The sequence below is a fragment of the Cheilinus undulatus genome, linkage group 20 (assembly GCF_018320785.1).
Source record: "Cheilinus undulatus linkage group 20, ASM1832078v1, whole genome shotgun sequence".
Classification (NCBI taxonomy): domain Eukaryota; kingdom Metazoa; phylum Chordata; class Actinopteri; order Labriformes; family Labridae; genus Cheilinus; species Cheilinus undulatus.
Window position 1 is genome coordinate 22,948,192 of NC_054884.1, and position 14,243 is coordinate 22,962,434.

At 38.6% G+C, this 14,243-nt stretch overlaps 13 non-coding genes and 1 pseudogene across 13 annotated transcripts; all 14 read left to right on the forward strand.

Annotated features, from left to right (window-relative positions):
• Positions 1–325: 325 nt before the first annotated feature.
• LOC121528950 lies at positions 326–436 on the forward strand. The gene has a single exon (XR_005993519.1). It is a non-coding gene; the product is annotated as a U5 spliceosomal RNA (small nuclear RNA).
• A 357-nt stretch (positions 437–793) lies between these two features.
• On the forward strand, positions 794–905 carry LOC121528974. The gene has a single exon (XR_005993542.1). It is a non-coding gene; the product is annotated as a U5 spliceosomal RNA (small nuclear RNA).
• Positions 906–1,261: 356 nt separating this feature from the next.
• On the forward strand, positions 1,262–1,374 carry LOC121528973. The gene has a single exon (XR_005993541.1). It is a non-coding gene; the product is annotated as a U5 spliceosomal RNA (small nuclear RNA).
• A 355-nt stretch (positions 1,375–1,729) lies between these two features.
• LOC121528969 lies at positions 1,730–1,841 on the forward strand. The gene has a single exon (XR_005993538.1). It is a non-coding gene; the product is annotated as a U5 spliceosomal RNA (small nuclear RNA).
• A 356-nt stretch (positions 1,842–2,197) lies between these two features.
• LOC121528976 lies at positions 2,198–2,311 on the forward strand. The gene has a single exon (XR_005993544.1). It is a non-coding gene; the product is annotated as a U5 spliceosomal RNA (small nuclear RNA).
• A 354-nt stretch (positions 2,312–2,665) lies between these two features.
• Positions 2,666–2,777, forward strand: LOC121528958. The gene has a single exon (XR_005993527.1). It is a non-coding gene; the product is annotated as a U5 spliceosomal RNA (small nuclear RNA).
• A 356-nt stretch (positions 2,778–3,133) lies between these two features.
• LOC121528960 lies at positions 3,134–3,245 on the forward strand. The gene has a single exon (XR_005993529.1). It is a non-coding gene; the product is annotated as a U5 spliceosomal RNA (small nuclear RNA).
• Positions 3,246–3,600: 355 nt separating this feature from the next.
• LOC121528961 lies at positions 3,601–3,712 on the forward strand. The gene has a single exon (XR_005993530.1). It is a non-coding gene; the product is annotated as a U5 spliceosomal RNA (small nuclear RNA).
• Positions 3,713–4,068: 356 nt separating this feature from the next.
• Positions 4,069–4,180, forward strand: LOC121528977. Its single transcript, XR_005993545.1, has one exon. It is a non-coding gene; the product is annotated as a U5 spliceosomal RNA (small nuclear RNA).
• Positions 4,181–4,535: 355 nt separating this feature from the next.
• On the forward strand, positions 4,536–4,647 carry LOC121528975. Its single transcript, XR_005993543.1, has one exon. It is a non-coding gene; the product is annotated as a U5 spliceosomal RNA (small nuclear RNA).
• Positions 4,648–5,002: 355 nt separating this feature from the next.
• On the forward strand, positions 5,003–5,114 carry LOC121528962. The gene has a single exon (XR_005993531.1). It is a non-coding gene; the product is annotated as a U5 spliceosomal RNA (small nuclear RNA).
• Positions 5,115–5,471: 357 nt separating this feature from the next.
• LOC121528963 lies at positions 5,472–5,583 on the forward strand. Its single transcript, XR_005993532.1, has one exon. It is a non-coding gene; the product is annotated as a U5 spliceosomal RNA (small nuclear RNA).
• A 357-nt stretch (positions 5,584–5,940) lies between these two features.
• LOC121528964 lies at positions 5,941–6,052 on the forward strand. The gene has a single exon (XR_005993533.1). It is a non-coding gene; the product is annotated as a U5 spliceosomal RNA (small nuclear RNA).
• A 356-nt stretch (positions 6,053–6,408) lies between these two features.
• LOC121528978 lies at positions 6,409–6,517 on the forward strand (annotated as a pseudogene).
• Positions 6,518–14,243: the final 7,726 nt, after the last annotated feature.

Sequence of the window (14,243 nt, forward strand, 5' to 3'; positions counted from 1 at the left end):
TATCCAACATATACCTGTACTTGTAGTTTACCTTATGGTAGCATTTGGTTCTATTGTTCACATTTGAGTAAAGTCCTTCAAGGAACTGGCCAAATATGGTAGTCATTTCAAATATGGTTGAGATGTGAGAATTGTTGTCTTGGACTTACTCAAATCAACTTAAATCCAGGGGTGAAAACAAGCAATATATTTAAATATGAAGGGTAACCAAATAGCAAATTGTATTTCAGTTGAGAAGTTTTTAGGGGAGCATTTTGAAGCAAGCCATGATTGAAAGGGACACCTCTGCCAAACGGTTTGGTTCTTTACCCAAGGTCCAGCCATCACACTCTTGTTTCTCTACAGATCGTATAAATCTTTCGCCTTTTACTAAAGATTTCCGTGGAGAGGAACAATAAGAGTTTTGCTCAATTTTTGATGCCCTAGTCACTAGGGCCTACCATTTTGTCAAATGAAATCAATCTCCTAGCCAACACGTGTCTTAACTTGTAGTTTACCTTAATGCGGCATGTGGTTCTATTGTTCACATTTGAGTGTAATTCTTCAATGAACTGGCCAACTATGGTAGTCTTTTCAAGTATGGTTGAGATGTGACAATTGTTGTCTTGGACTTTACTCAAATCAACTTATATCCAGGGGTGAAAACAAGCAATACATTTACATATGAAGGGTAACCCAGTAGCAATTTGTGTACTCATTTGAGAAGTTTTTAGAGGAGCATTTTGAAGCAAGCCATGATTGAAAGGGACACCTCTGCCAAACGGTTTGGTTCGTTGCCCATGGTCCAGCCATCACACTCTTGTTTCTGTACAGATCGTATAAATCTTTCGCCTTTTACTAAAGATTTCCGTGGAGAGGAACAATAAGAGTTTTGCTCAATTTTTGATGCCCCAGTCACTAGGGGCTACTAATTTTGTCAAATGAAATCAATCTCCTAGCCAACACGTGTCTTTACTTGTAGTTTACCTTAATGCGGCATGTGGTTCTATTGTTCACATTTGAGTGTAATTCTTCAATGAACTGGCCAAATATGGTAGTCTTTTCAAGTATGGTTGAGATGTGACAATTGTTGTCTTGGACTTTACTCAAACCAACTTATATCCAGGGGTGAAAACAAGCAATACATTTACATATGAAGGGTAACCCAGTAGCAATTTGTGTTTCAGTTGAGAAGTTTTTAGGGGAGCATTTTGAAGCAAGCCATGATTGAAAGGGACACCTCTGCCAAACGGTTTGGTTCGTTGCCCATGGTCCAGCCATCACACTCTTGTTTCTCTACAGATCGTATAAATCTTTCGCCTTTTACTAAAGATTTCCGTGGAGAGGAACAATAAGAGTTTTGCTCAATTTTCGATGCCCCAGTCACTAGGGGCTACTAATTTTGTTAAATAAAATCAGTCTCTTAGCCAACATGTAACTGTACATGTAGTGTACCTTATGGCAGCATGTGGTTCTGTTGTTCACATTTGAATAAAGTCCTTAAAGGAACTGGCCAAATATGGTAGTCTTTTTAAGTATGGTTGAGATGTGACAATTGTTCTCTTGGACTTTACTCAATTCAACTTATATCCAGGGGTGAAAACAAGCAATACATTTACATATGAAGGGTAACCCAGTAGCAATTTGTGTTTCAGTTGAGAAGTTTTTAGGGAAGCATTTTGAAGCAAGCCATGATTGAAAGGGACACCTCTGCCAAACGGATTGGTTCTTGGCCCCAGGTCCAGCCATCACACTCTTGTTTCTCTACAGATCGTATAAATCTTTCGCCTTTTACTAAAGATTTCCGTGGAGAGGAACAATAAGAGTTTTGCTCAATATTTGATGCCCCAGTCACTAGGGGCTAGCAGTTTTGTCAAATGAAACCAGTCTCCTAGCCAACATGTACCTGTACTTGTAGTTTACCTTATGGCAGCATGTGGTTCTATTGTTCACATTTGAGTGTAATTCTTCAATGAACTGGCCAAATATGGTAGTCTTTTCAAGTATGGTTGAGATGTGATAATTGTTGTCTTGGACTTTACTCAAACCAACTTATATCCAGGGGTGAAAACAAGCAATACATTTACATATGAAGGGTAACCCAGTAGCAATTTGTGTTTCAGTTGAGAAGTTTTTAGGGGAGCATTTTGAAGCAAGCCATGATTGAAAGGGACACCTCTGCCAAACGGTTTGGTTCGTTGCCCATGGTCCAGCCATCACACTCTTGTTTCTCTACAGATCGTATAAATCTTTCGCCTTTTACTAAAGATTTCCGTGGGGAGGAACAGTAAGAGTTTTGCTCAATTTTTGATGCACCAGTCACTAGGGGCTAGCAGTTTTGTCAAATAAAACCAATCTCCTAGCCGACATATGCCTGTACTTGTAGTTTACCTTATGGCAGCATGTGGTTCTATTGTTCACATTTGAGTGTAATTCTTCAATGAACTGGCCAAATATGGTAGTCTTTTCAAGTATGGTTGAGATGTGATAATTGTTGTCTTGGACTTTACTCAAACCAACTTATATCCAGGGGTGAAAACAAGCAATACATTTACATATGAAGGGTAACCCAGTAGCAATTTGTGTTTCAGTTGAGAAGTTTTTAGGGGAGCATTTTGAAGCAAGCCATGATTGAAAGGGACACCTCTGCCAAACGGATTGGTTCTTGGCCCCAGGTCCAGCCATCACACTCTTGTTTCTCTACAGATCGTATAAATCTTTCGCCTTTTACTAAAGATTTCCGTGGAGAGGAACAATAAGAGTTTTGCTCAATTTTTGATGCCCCAGTCACTAGGGGCTACCAATTTTGTCAAATGAAATCAATCTCCTAGCCAACATATACCTGTACTTGTAGTTTACCTTATGGCAGCATGTGGTTCTATTGTTCACATTTGAGTGTAATTCTTCAATGAACTGGCCAAATATGGTAGTCTTTTCAAGTATGGTTGAGATGTGATAATTGTTGTCTTGGACTTTACTCAAATCAACTTATATCCAGGGGTGAAAACAAGCAATACATTTACATATGAAGGGTAACCCAGTAGCAATTTGTGTTTCAGTTGAGAAGTTTTTAGGGGAGCATTTTGAAGCAAGCCATGATTGAAAGGGACACCTCTGCCAAACGGTTTGGTTCGTTGCCCATGGTCCAGCCATCACACTCTTGTTTCTCTACAGATCGTATAAATCTTTCGCCTTTTACTAAAGATTTCCGTGGAGAGGAACAATAAGAGTTTTGCTCAATTTTTGATGCCCCAGTCACTAGGGGCTACCATTTTGTCAAATGAAATCAATCTCCTAGCCAACACGTGTCTTTACTTGTAGTTTACCTTAATGCGGCATGTGGTTCTATTGTTCACATTTGAGTGTAATTCTTCAATGAACTGGCCAAATATGGTAGTCTTTTCAAGTATGGTTGAGATGTGACAATTGTTGTCTTGGACTTTACTCAAACCAACTTATATCCAGGGGTGAAAACAAGCAATACATTTACATATGAAGGGTAACCCAGTAGCAATTTGTGTTTCAGTTGAGAAGTTTTTAGGGGAGCATTTTGAAGCAAGCCATGATTGAAAGGGACACCTCTGCCAAACGGTTTGGCTCGTTGCCCATGGTCCGGCCATCACACTCTTGTTTCTCTACAGATCGTATAAATCTTTCGCCTTTTACTAAAGATTTCCGTGGAGAGGAACAATAAGAGTTTTGCTCAATTTTTGATGCCCCAGTCACTAGGGGCTACCAAATTTGTCAAATGAAATCAATCTCCTAGCCAACATATACCTGTACTTGTAGTTTACCTTATGGCAGCATGTGGTTCTATTGTTCACATTTGAGTGTAATTCTTCAATGAACTCACCAAATATGGTAGTCTTTTCAAGTATGGTTGAGATGTGATAATTGTTGTCTTGGACTTTACTCAAATCAACTTATATCCAGGGGTGAAAACAAGCAATACATTTACATATGAAGGGTAACCCAGTAGCAATTTGTGTTTCAGTTGAGAAGTTTTTAGGGGAGCATTTTGAAGCAAGCCATGATTGAAAGGGACACCTCTGCCAAACGGTTTGGCTCGTTGCCCATGGTCCGGCCATCACACTCTTGTTTCTCTACAGATCGTATAAATCTTTCGCCTTTTACTAAAGATTTCCATGGAGAGGAACAATAAGAGTTTTGCTCAATTATTGATGCCCCGGTCACTAGGGGCTACCATTTTGTCAAATGAAATCAATCTCCTAGCCAACATATACCTGTACTTGTAGTTTACCTTATGGCAGCATGTGGTTCTATTGTTCACATTTGAGTAAAGTCCTTAAAGGAACTGGCCAAATATGGTAGTCTATTCAAGTATGGTTGAGATGTGACAGTTGTTGTCTTGGACTTTACTCAAATCAACTTATATCCAGGGGTGAAAACAAGCAATATATTTACATATGAAGGGTAACCAAGTAGCAATTTGTGTTTCAGTTGAGAAGTTTTTAGGGGAGCATTTTGAAGCAAGCCATGATTGAAAGGGACACCTCTGCCAAACGGATTGGTTCTTGGCCCCAGGTCCGGCCATCACACTCTTGTTTCTCTACAGATCGTATAAATCTTTCGCCTTTTACTAAAGATTTCCATGGAGAGGAACAATAAGAGTTTTGCTCAATTTTTGATGCCCCGGTCACTAGGGGCTACCATTTTGTCAAATGAAATCAATCTTCTAGCCAACATGTATCTTTACTTGTAGTTTACCTTAATGCGGCATGTGGTTCTATTGTTCACATTTGAGTGTAATTCTTCAATGAACTCACCAAATATGGTAGTCTATTCAAGTATGGTTGAGATGTGATAATTGTTGTCTTGGACTTTACTCAAACCAACTTATATCCAGGGGTGAAAACAAGCAATACATTTACATATGAAGGGTAACCCAGTAGCAATTTGTGTTTCAGTTGAGAAGTTTTTAGGGGAGCATTTTGAAGCAAGCCATGATTGAAAGGGACACCTCTGCCAAACGGTTTGGTTCGTTGCCCATGGTCCAGCCATCACACTCTTGTTTCTCTACAGATCGTATAAATCTTTCGCCTTTTACTAAAGATTTCCGTGGAGAGGAACAATAAGAGTTTTGCTCAATTTTTGATGCCCCAGTCACTAGGGGCTACTAATTTTGTCAAATAAAATCAGTCTCTTACCCAACATGTACCTGTACATGTAGTGTACCTTATGGCAGCATGTATTTCTGTTGTTCACATTTGAGTGTAGTTCTTCAATGAACTGGCCAAATATGGTAGTCTTTTCAAGTATGGTTGAGATGTGACAATTGTTGTCTTGGACTTTACTCAAACCAACTTATATCCAGGGGTGAAAACAAGCAATACATTTAACATATGAAGGGTAACCCAGTAGCAATTTGTGTTTCAGTTGAGAAGTTTTTAGGGGAGCATTTTGAAGCAAGCCATGATTGAAAGGGACACCTCTGCCAAACGGATTGGTTCTTGGCCCCAGGTCCAGCCATCACACTCTTGTTTCTCTACAGATCGTATAAATCTTTCGCCTTTTACTAAAGATTTCCGTGGAGAGGAACAATAAGAGTTTTGCTCAATTTTTGATGCCCCAGTCACTAGGGGCTACCAATTTTGTCAAATGAAATCAATCTCCTAGCCAACATATACCTGTACTTGTAGTTTACCTTATGGCAGCATGTGGTTCTATTGTTCACATTTGAGTAAAGTCCTTAAAGGAACTGGCCAAATATGGTAGTCTATTCATGTATGGCTGAGATGTGACAATTGTTGTCTTGGACTTTACTCAAACCAACTTATATCCAGGGGTGAAAACAAGCAATATATTTACATATGAAGCTTTACGAAGTAGCAATTTGTCTACTCATTTGAGAAGTTTTTAGGGGAGTATTTTGAAGCAAGCCATGATTGAAAGGGACACCTCTGCCAAACGGATTGGTTCTTTACCCAGGGTCCAGCCATCACACTCTTGTTTCTCTACAGATCGTATAAATCTTTCGCCTTTTACTAAAGATTTCCGTGGAGAGGAACAATAAGAGTTTTGCTCAATTTTTGATGCCCCAGTCACTAGGGGCTAGCAGTTTTGTCAAATGAAACCAATCTCCTAGCCAACATGTACCTGTACTTGTAGTTTACCTTATGGCAGCATGTGGTTCTATTGTTCACATTTGAGTAAAGTTCTTAAATGAACTGGCCAAATATGGTAGTCTATTCAAGTATGGTTGAGATGTGACAATTGTTGTCTTGGACTTTACTCAAATCAACTTATATCCAGGGGTGAAAACAAGCAATACATTTACATATGAAGGGTAACCAAGTAGCAATTTGTATTTCAGCTGAGAAGTTTTTAGGGGAGCATTTTGAAGCAAGCCATGATTGAAAGGGACACCTCTCTCAAACGGTTTGGTTCTTTACCCAAGGTCCAGCCATCACACTCTTGTTTCTCTACAGATCATATAAATTCGCCTTTTACTAAAGATTTCCGTGGAGAGGAACAATAAGAGTTTTGCTCAATATTTGATGCCCCAGTCACTAGGGGCTAGCAGTTTTGTCAAATGAAACCAATCTCCTAGCCAACATGTGCCTATCCTTATGTTTTACTTTATTGCAACATGTGGTTCTATTGTACACATTTGAGTGTAATTCTTCAATGAACTGGCCCAAATATGGTAGTATTTTCAAAATTGGTTGAGTTGTGAGAATTGTTCTCTCGGACTTTACTCAAATCAGCTTCGTTTAACTTATATCCAGGGGAGACAACAAGCAATACATTTAATACATATTACCAAGTAGCAATTTGTCTACTCATTTGAGAAGTTTTTAGGGGAGTATTTTGAAGCAAGCCATGATTGAATTGGACACCTCTGTCAAACAGGTTGGTTCTTGGCTAGCCTTCGCACATTTGTTTCTCTACAGATTGTATGAAACTTTTGCCTTTCGTCAACGACAAGGGATTTTTTCTTATTGAGATAAAGTCCATCAACAAGGTGCTTGACTCTTGTTGGTATAACCTGTTTTGAAATATTTTGTTTGGAAGTACATGTTGTGGTGCCACATCTTGTTTTCAGAGGAATGCAGTAAGATTCGAGTTTCAAGACAACCGGGAAACAGACTTCAGTTCAGCCGCAATGCCACTCAGAAGGACCTGGGCTTTTCTCCATGCCAGCTTCACTACATTTTTGCCTTTCTGGGTAAAAAGACATTTGAGTTAATCTTTGCTACATCTTCTTTGTATGAATGGTGCATTTCTACTCACAACACTCTGATGAGCTCCAATGCAAAACTACAGAAGTTACCCCTCACCCCACTTTTCAGAGCAAGAACCCAAAGCCAAGAACCTGGTGTTTTTTAAACCCGAGGATATTTCTGGTTCTCCATGAAGCTTTCCTTGAAACAATTTATTAATAGCCACCATTTGTTTACATTTTCTGAGAACTTTTTCTCCAAGTTGCCATAAGGTACGTCTTCATAACTTTGTGGACATCTGTATAACTTGTCAAGCCACGGGGCTGTCAAGGACCATACATTTTGTGTAAAGGGACAGTGCCAAAATAAATGTTTAACAGTTTCCAATTCTACACACATTTTCTGGGGACATTTTGCATTTTTCAGACATTGCTGTCTCTCCAGGAAGGCTGCAGTAGGCAGGGACTGGTGGTCCACTTTGCAGGCAAGGTATTTTTGGGTATTGGTCAAAACCTTATTGTTGATGTTACACCAAGCCAATCTGCACTGACTCTCTACCAGTCTGCCCACTGGAGCCATCCCGGGGATCTGTGGTGACAGTGCTCCCTCTACTGCCTTCCGGGATATCTTTTGACAGAGAGGGTTGTCATTAACTGTTTAGTAATTGTAAAATAAACATGTGGACAGATGTCAGCATGGGGGGTGTCCTGTCTTGGTCTCACCCCATTCTGTCAGTATCTGCCTACCCAGAAGAATGCAAAAAATCCCCATAATGACTCTACATCACTCAAACATGTCTCTAGCATAGGCATCACAAACATGGCTTTGAGTTTTATCTCAATCTTGGGGACTAATCTCCCTTAATTCTGTTCTGATCTGTACATTATTTCTCTTCTTACCTTTTCCATTTTACCACCCCAAATAAACTGGAATATTATTTTCCTCAGTGGCACAGTGATTTTATATGGAGCTGGTAGGGTAGCGGCTAGGTGTGTCAAGGTCGTTAGGCCTTCTGCTTTTATGACTAAAACCTTACCGGTCAGTATTAACTCCCTGTCCTTTCACTGGAGCAATGTCCCTTGTGTTTTTGCTACTTTTGCTTTCCAATTAAGTTTCTCCATGTTTTGTCCTATGTGTACACCTAGAACTGTAATGGTCTCTCCCTGTTGGGATGCTCCCCATGCTTCAGTGGACTCTCTCCAATTAAGATTGACTTTAGTGCCAAAGGCATTTGTAAAGTTTTCACATAACATTAACATTTCTTTGATTCTCTCTTAATAGTACATTAAGGTCAACCATGTAAAGACTTAACTTTGCCTCTCTGCCCTGGCTTCCTGGGATTGGTAAGCTTTTAGTAAAATTGTTCCTTCTTTGGTTCTTTTAGTGTTTTCCCACCATTCCCCAAGGGAATCAAATAAAGGCTGCAAGGTCAACCTCTGCTCCAGTTTACTTTTTTACTTTGATACGATCAAAGGATTGTTCAGCATGCTTGTATTTCATTTCCAATAACCTCCTCCAAACTGAGGGGCTGTTGAAATATTTAAGGAGCATGTCAATTTATGGTGGTCTGAAAGGGGTACAGGGTCCACTGCAAAAAAAAAAAAAAAAAAAGACTTTTACCAAAGATTTCTGTGTAGAGGAATGAATAGTTTCACTGAATATTTGTATGCCTTCCGTATTCCTACGTATACCTACATTTGATTGTAGGTAGGACCCTTACATTTTTAAAGAAATCTTATTCTGTTTCCTTTATTACTAGAAACATCATGTCACTTTTTGCTATGTGTTCACTGTAATGAAACATTCTCATGTACAAGTTGGAAATTTAAAATAATGATTAAAAAATAGGGGTGCACAATATTGCTGTTACTGATGTCGGTATTTAAATATGTTTTCCAGGCCCAATACTTACTTTATACTTTAAACACACTTTAAGGTTTTAGAATAAATAAAGGAACACAATTTAGTCATTAAAACACACTTTAAAGCTTAAAGAAAGAGGATTAATAAAAAAGCCCTCTGACTTAGGTCTATTGGTCCAGACTAAAACTCCACTAATTTATTAGTGTGGCCAGAATTTACAGTTGATATATGCTGATATCTACAGGCAAAATATCAGATGGAAATGTCAGCAGAAATTTTGATATCTGCTGATCCTGATATTTGCTTTTAAAAACTAATATCTGCTGATACCGATATCAGGCTGATAATATCCTGCATCCCTAAAAAATGAATCAATTAAGCAGTTTGTGGTATCCAGGAAGCAGGGCTTGACATTTACACCGGCCAACTAGTCAAGTGTGCGTGGATTTCAGCTGTGGCAGGTACCAGTAAATGGAGCATGTGTTTCATCTCATACCCAATAACACATAGTTTCCCATCAACACAATTTCGGCCAGTGGAAATGCTCAGTGGCTAGTTACAAATAGCCACGGTGGCCAATGTCAAGCCCTGCCAGGAGGTCATTTTTTGCTGTGTTATTTTAACTGGCATATCAAAATGAACATTTCTGGTATTGTGACAACTCTACTCAAAAGTCAGCTAGCTCTAGTAAAAAGGTATAGTGCTGAGCAACTTTAATTTGTTGTCTTTATATTATATTCCATATTAAAGACCCTGTAAAGTAAAAATAAATCTGTATTTAGGTTTGTCATATGATAGATCACTGTGTTGACCCCCAGGTCAAATTTCAGTCAAATAAAGCATCTCCAAGTTTATTAAAATAGGCTTCAAATCATGAAAAATGAGAGAGTAAAATCTGCTCCAGGATGGTGTGGGCGTGTCTGTTGAATGAGCTGAAGCCACGCCCACTCAGGAAGAACATGATCCTCTCAGGTTTTGAAAATGTTACAATCTGAATGAAGGAAAGCACTCACACCATTAGCCTGTCTCTTGACCTTTTGTTAACCTTAGAAAAAGAGACAAAGTCTGTACAAATCTCTGCTACGATGCTTTAAATGATCCATAGACCACTGTGGCGCCACTGAGATGAAGTGCTCTATGATTTTAGATTGTGGCATCCTGTGACGAGGAGTGGCTCATGGATAAGTTGAATAAGTTTAACAAGCCCTCCTGCAGTAAGCATGAGCAGCTATCTACAGAACCACAAATAAAGACGCATACAGGCAGTATAGTCTGCAGCATTAACCCCCTCATTCACGGTGTCATACTTGGAATAATATTTTCCCCTAAAACCATGAACCAATAAACAAAACATGCAGAACTATAACTTTGCAATGAAACATGAACATTATAGAATGGTACAAGAGTACAAGACTGAATTCCTCTGCGCAAAATGAACCAGAAGTCCCTGCTCCAGGTGACTGCTTCCTTCCACAATATTGTAGTATTGGAGGGGCGGGGTCATTCTCTACTATGGGCTCATGACATCATGAGCCCACATATTGGCCCCACCAACATGAAACCAAGCCAGGAAAGAGATGAAATGGCCTAAATCTAGAGTTCAATCTAACGTAGATCTCAGAGTTTTCACACGTTTACAGCAACAATATTCCAACATTTCTAGAGTGTTAAGACAAAAACTTTGGATTTCACTTTACAGGGTCTTTGATTACTACAGTTTGAAAATGATGGGCCACAACATGAACCATAAAGAAACATCTTACATTTGTAACCACAACATTAGAATTATTGCAGTGAGACTATTGTCATCCATTTTAAGACTTAACATATACTAATAAATATTTATTTTCAGATATTTGTTAAATCAAAACAAGTATGAAAGGTTTTTTTTTTCTTTATTAAAACTGAATTTTCTGATTGTACTTTTGAATTTAAGTTTGGTTTCTGTTTATCAATTTAGGTGGACATGTTTTCCTTTTCATCATTTTAATCATTTCCCTTTTTAGATATTAACAAATGCATGCATGTGCTGTTGAAGTTACTGCACAAATCCTCAGTACGTGAGAAATGACCTAAAATCCCTTATCTCCGCATCATGATGTTTTAATGCTGTATTTGGCTGTATATAAGCATGTCTGTTTTATATTAAATCAAATCCAAATTATAAAAAACATAAGGGAACCATAAAGTAACTCAAACCCTTGCTTCATGCATTGCAGCTTTGGCCTCTGAGGGAATATTACAGAAATATTACAGCCATATTTCCCTGCAACACCAGCATGCAGAAATATATACACATGCAGTGTTGCCCCAGAGGATCATCATGCGTGTCCAGGCCATTAACAAATGCAGTAAGCTCTTTAAATATGATTTCCTGCCCTTCCTCCTCTGGTTCGTCCCCCAGCTCCTCCCGGTTAAAACGTGACACACATCAGTTGTGTGACAGGTCACGTGACGGCGTAGCATTGATCCGGAAGGAGGGAGGGCGGGGGGAGGCTGATGTTGCCGAGAAACTGCGTCAGGTTAGAAAGAGACAGGTGGAATCCTACAGGAAGTTTTGTGCTTCAGCTTCAAAATAAAATGTAAAGTAATTTATATAGTCATTGCGTGTTCATTAGAGATTTTTTCTGGCATTTATTCATTAAAAGCTCAATTCTTTTTTCATAACATCTTTCAAAACTGCATTAACTGTTATTTTAACTTAAATGCAATTACTGCAAAAAATGTGAGAAAATACTGTCAGCATATTTCATAGCTTTGTAAACATCCAATCTATATCTCTCAGTCTACCACTCTTACCAAAAGAGGTTTCACTGTCACCAAGTAGAAAGCATGAATATTGTAGCTTTGAAAACGACAGGTCTTCAATCATGTTTTACATCAACAAAACAAAAGAGAGAAGGACGCAATCAAAAAAGCAAAAATGTTTTTCAGTGTCTTTTATTTGCTCGTATTGCTTCATAGAGGCACTTTCTTTTAAGTGAGTCCCAACCAGATATTCTGATTGGCCAAAAGACTCCAAGTTTTTATATGGAGTGCAGCATAACTGAGAATTTTCAGGCCAGGCAAGCTAAATATTGATGTTAGTTTGTCATTATTGATATTATATCTCTAAATCACTCAGATTGCCTGGTTGCGAAATATACAAAGGAATGTGCTAAAATAAACTACATAGATATAGACATGCTATATTGCCAAAAGTATTCACTCACCCATCCAAATAATTGAAATCAGTTGTTCCAATCACTTCCATGGCCACAGGTGTATAAAATCAAGCACCTAGGCATGCAGACTGTTTCTATAAACATTTGTGAAAGAATGGGTCACTCTCAGAGCTCAGTGAATTCCAGCATGGTACTGTGATAGGATGCCACCTGTGCAACAAGTCCAGTTGTGAAATTTCCTCACTCCTAAATATTTCATAGTTAACTGTCAGTGCTATTGTAACAAAGTGGACACAATTGGGAACAACAGCAACTCAACCATGAAGTGGTAGGCCACAGTGGTAGGTCAGTGGATGCTGAAGTGCATAGTGCGCAGAGGTCACCAAGTTTCTGAAGAGTCAATCACCACAGACCTCCAAATTTCATGTGACCTTCAGATTAGCTCAAGAACAGTGCGTAGAGAGCTTCATGGAATGGGTTTACATGGCTGAGCAGCTGCATCCAAGCTATTTATCACCAAGTGCAATGCAAAGTGTTGGATGCAGTGGAATAAAGCACGCAGCCACTGGACACTAGAGTAGTGGAGACGCACTCTCTGGAGTGACAAACCGTTCTTCTCCATCTGGCAATCTGATGGACGAATCTGGGTTTGGTGGTTGCCAGGAGAATGGTACTTGTCTGATTGCATTGTGCCAAGTGTAAAGTTTGTTGGATGGGGGATTATGGTGTGGGGTTGTTTTTCAGGAGCTGGGCTTGGCCCCTTAGTTCCAGTGAAAGGAACTCTGAACACTTCAGCATACCAAGAGATTTTGGACAATTCTATGCACACACACACATATATATATATATAGTTACTTGCACACATACAAAGTAACAAAAGTACAGAAAAATTATTATTAATAAATCTTTATTAAATTACTAAATCCACCTGTAATGCAGTCTTTCTCTTATTACAGGCCTTTTTGAGATAAATCACAATTAACTCATTATAAAGCTTTTAGTTTATTAAAAAATTTTTTATTGCTTGGTAGCACTGGTTGAACTATTCAAAGTAAGATAACATGCAGTTTTATGAAGCTGAACTGAATAATAGTACAGCTGTAAATATCTTTGACAGTTTGGAATAAGTTACCCAACAGAGCAGTGTAATAAGACAAGAGGAGTCTGGCTGTAGACTGTACATCTCTAAAGGCTACTCTCACAGACTGTTCATCTAAGACACTGTATATCGCAGAAAGGAATCGCTGTAGTTTGCTGTCACAGTTTTATAGAATTTATTTTAATTCAACCTTATTCATAAATAAAGGCTGCTAGTTACATTAATGAAAAAACACATGGCAAACATAACAGACAAAGCAACATTTCATTAATAAAACAGAAAAAGGTCAGAGGTCTAATCTGGGATCAAATTATGCTTAGATCCATTTTAGAAGTACTTAAACGAACGGTGGCTCACTTTAGCTTAGTAAGCTTTAATTATGGCTAAAATAGCTTCACTAATTATGTAATTGACGTACCTACATCAGCCAATTTGGATAAGTTAGCTTTAGCAATGTGAGCTTTAGCAACGTGAGCTTTAGCAATGTGAGCTTTAGTGAATGCAGATAAAGCTGATGTAGCTACTAAGATAAAGTACATACGTAGCTTACATAGAGCTAAGTAGCTCTGCTTTGTGATCTTAGCTTTAGTTATATTAGCCATGTAGCTATCTATGGCTAAGTTAGCTTTAGCAAATGTAGCTAAAGCTAACTTAACTACACAGATAGCTGCTTTGTGAGCTAAGCTCTAGCTCTGTTTTCTATGTCACTTACGCTGCTAATGAAGCAATGTAAGGACTGTTTACTCCACCTTATTAAACAGTTCAGGATTTTAACTTATTACTTTTTGGGATCCTAAACTTATCTTAAACTCTACCCTCATCTTAAATGGATGTTTTATCCACTTTTATTTCTAAAACTAAAGCTAGTTTTCCAGTCTGAGTCAGATGAACTGTGAGAGTGACAATCAGAAATGTACTGGCTATCTTGATTAATGGTGACATAATGTATCTCTT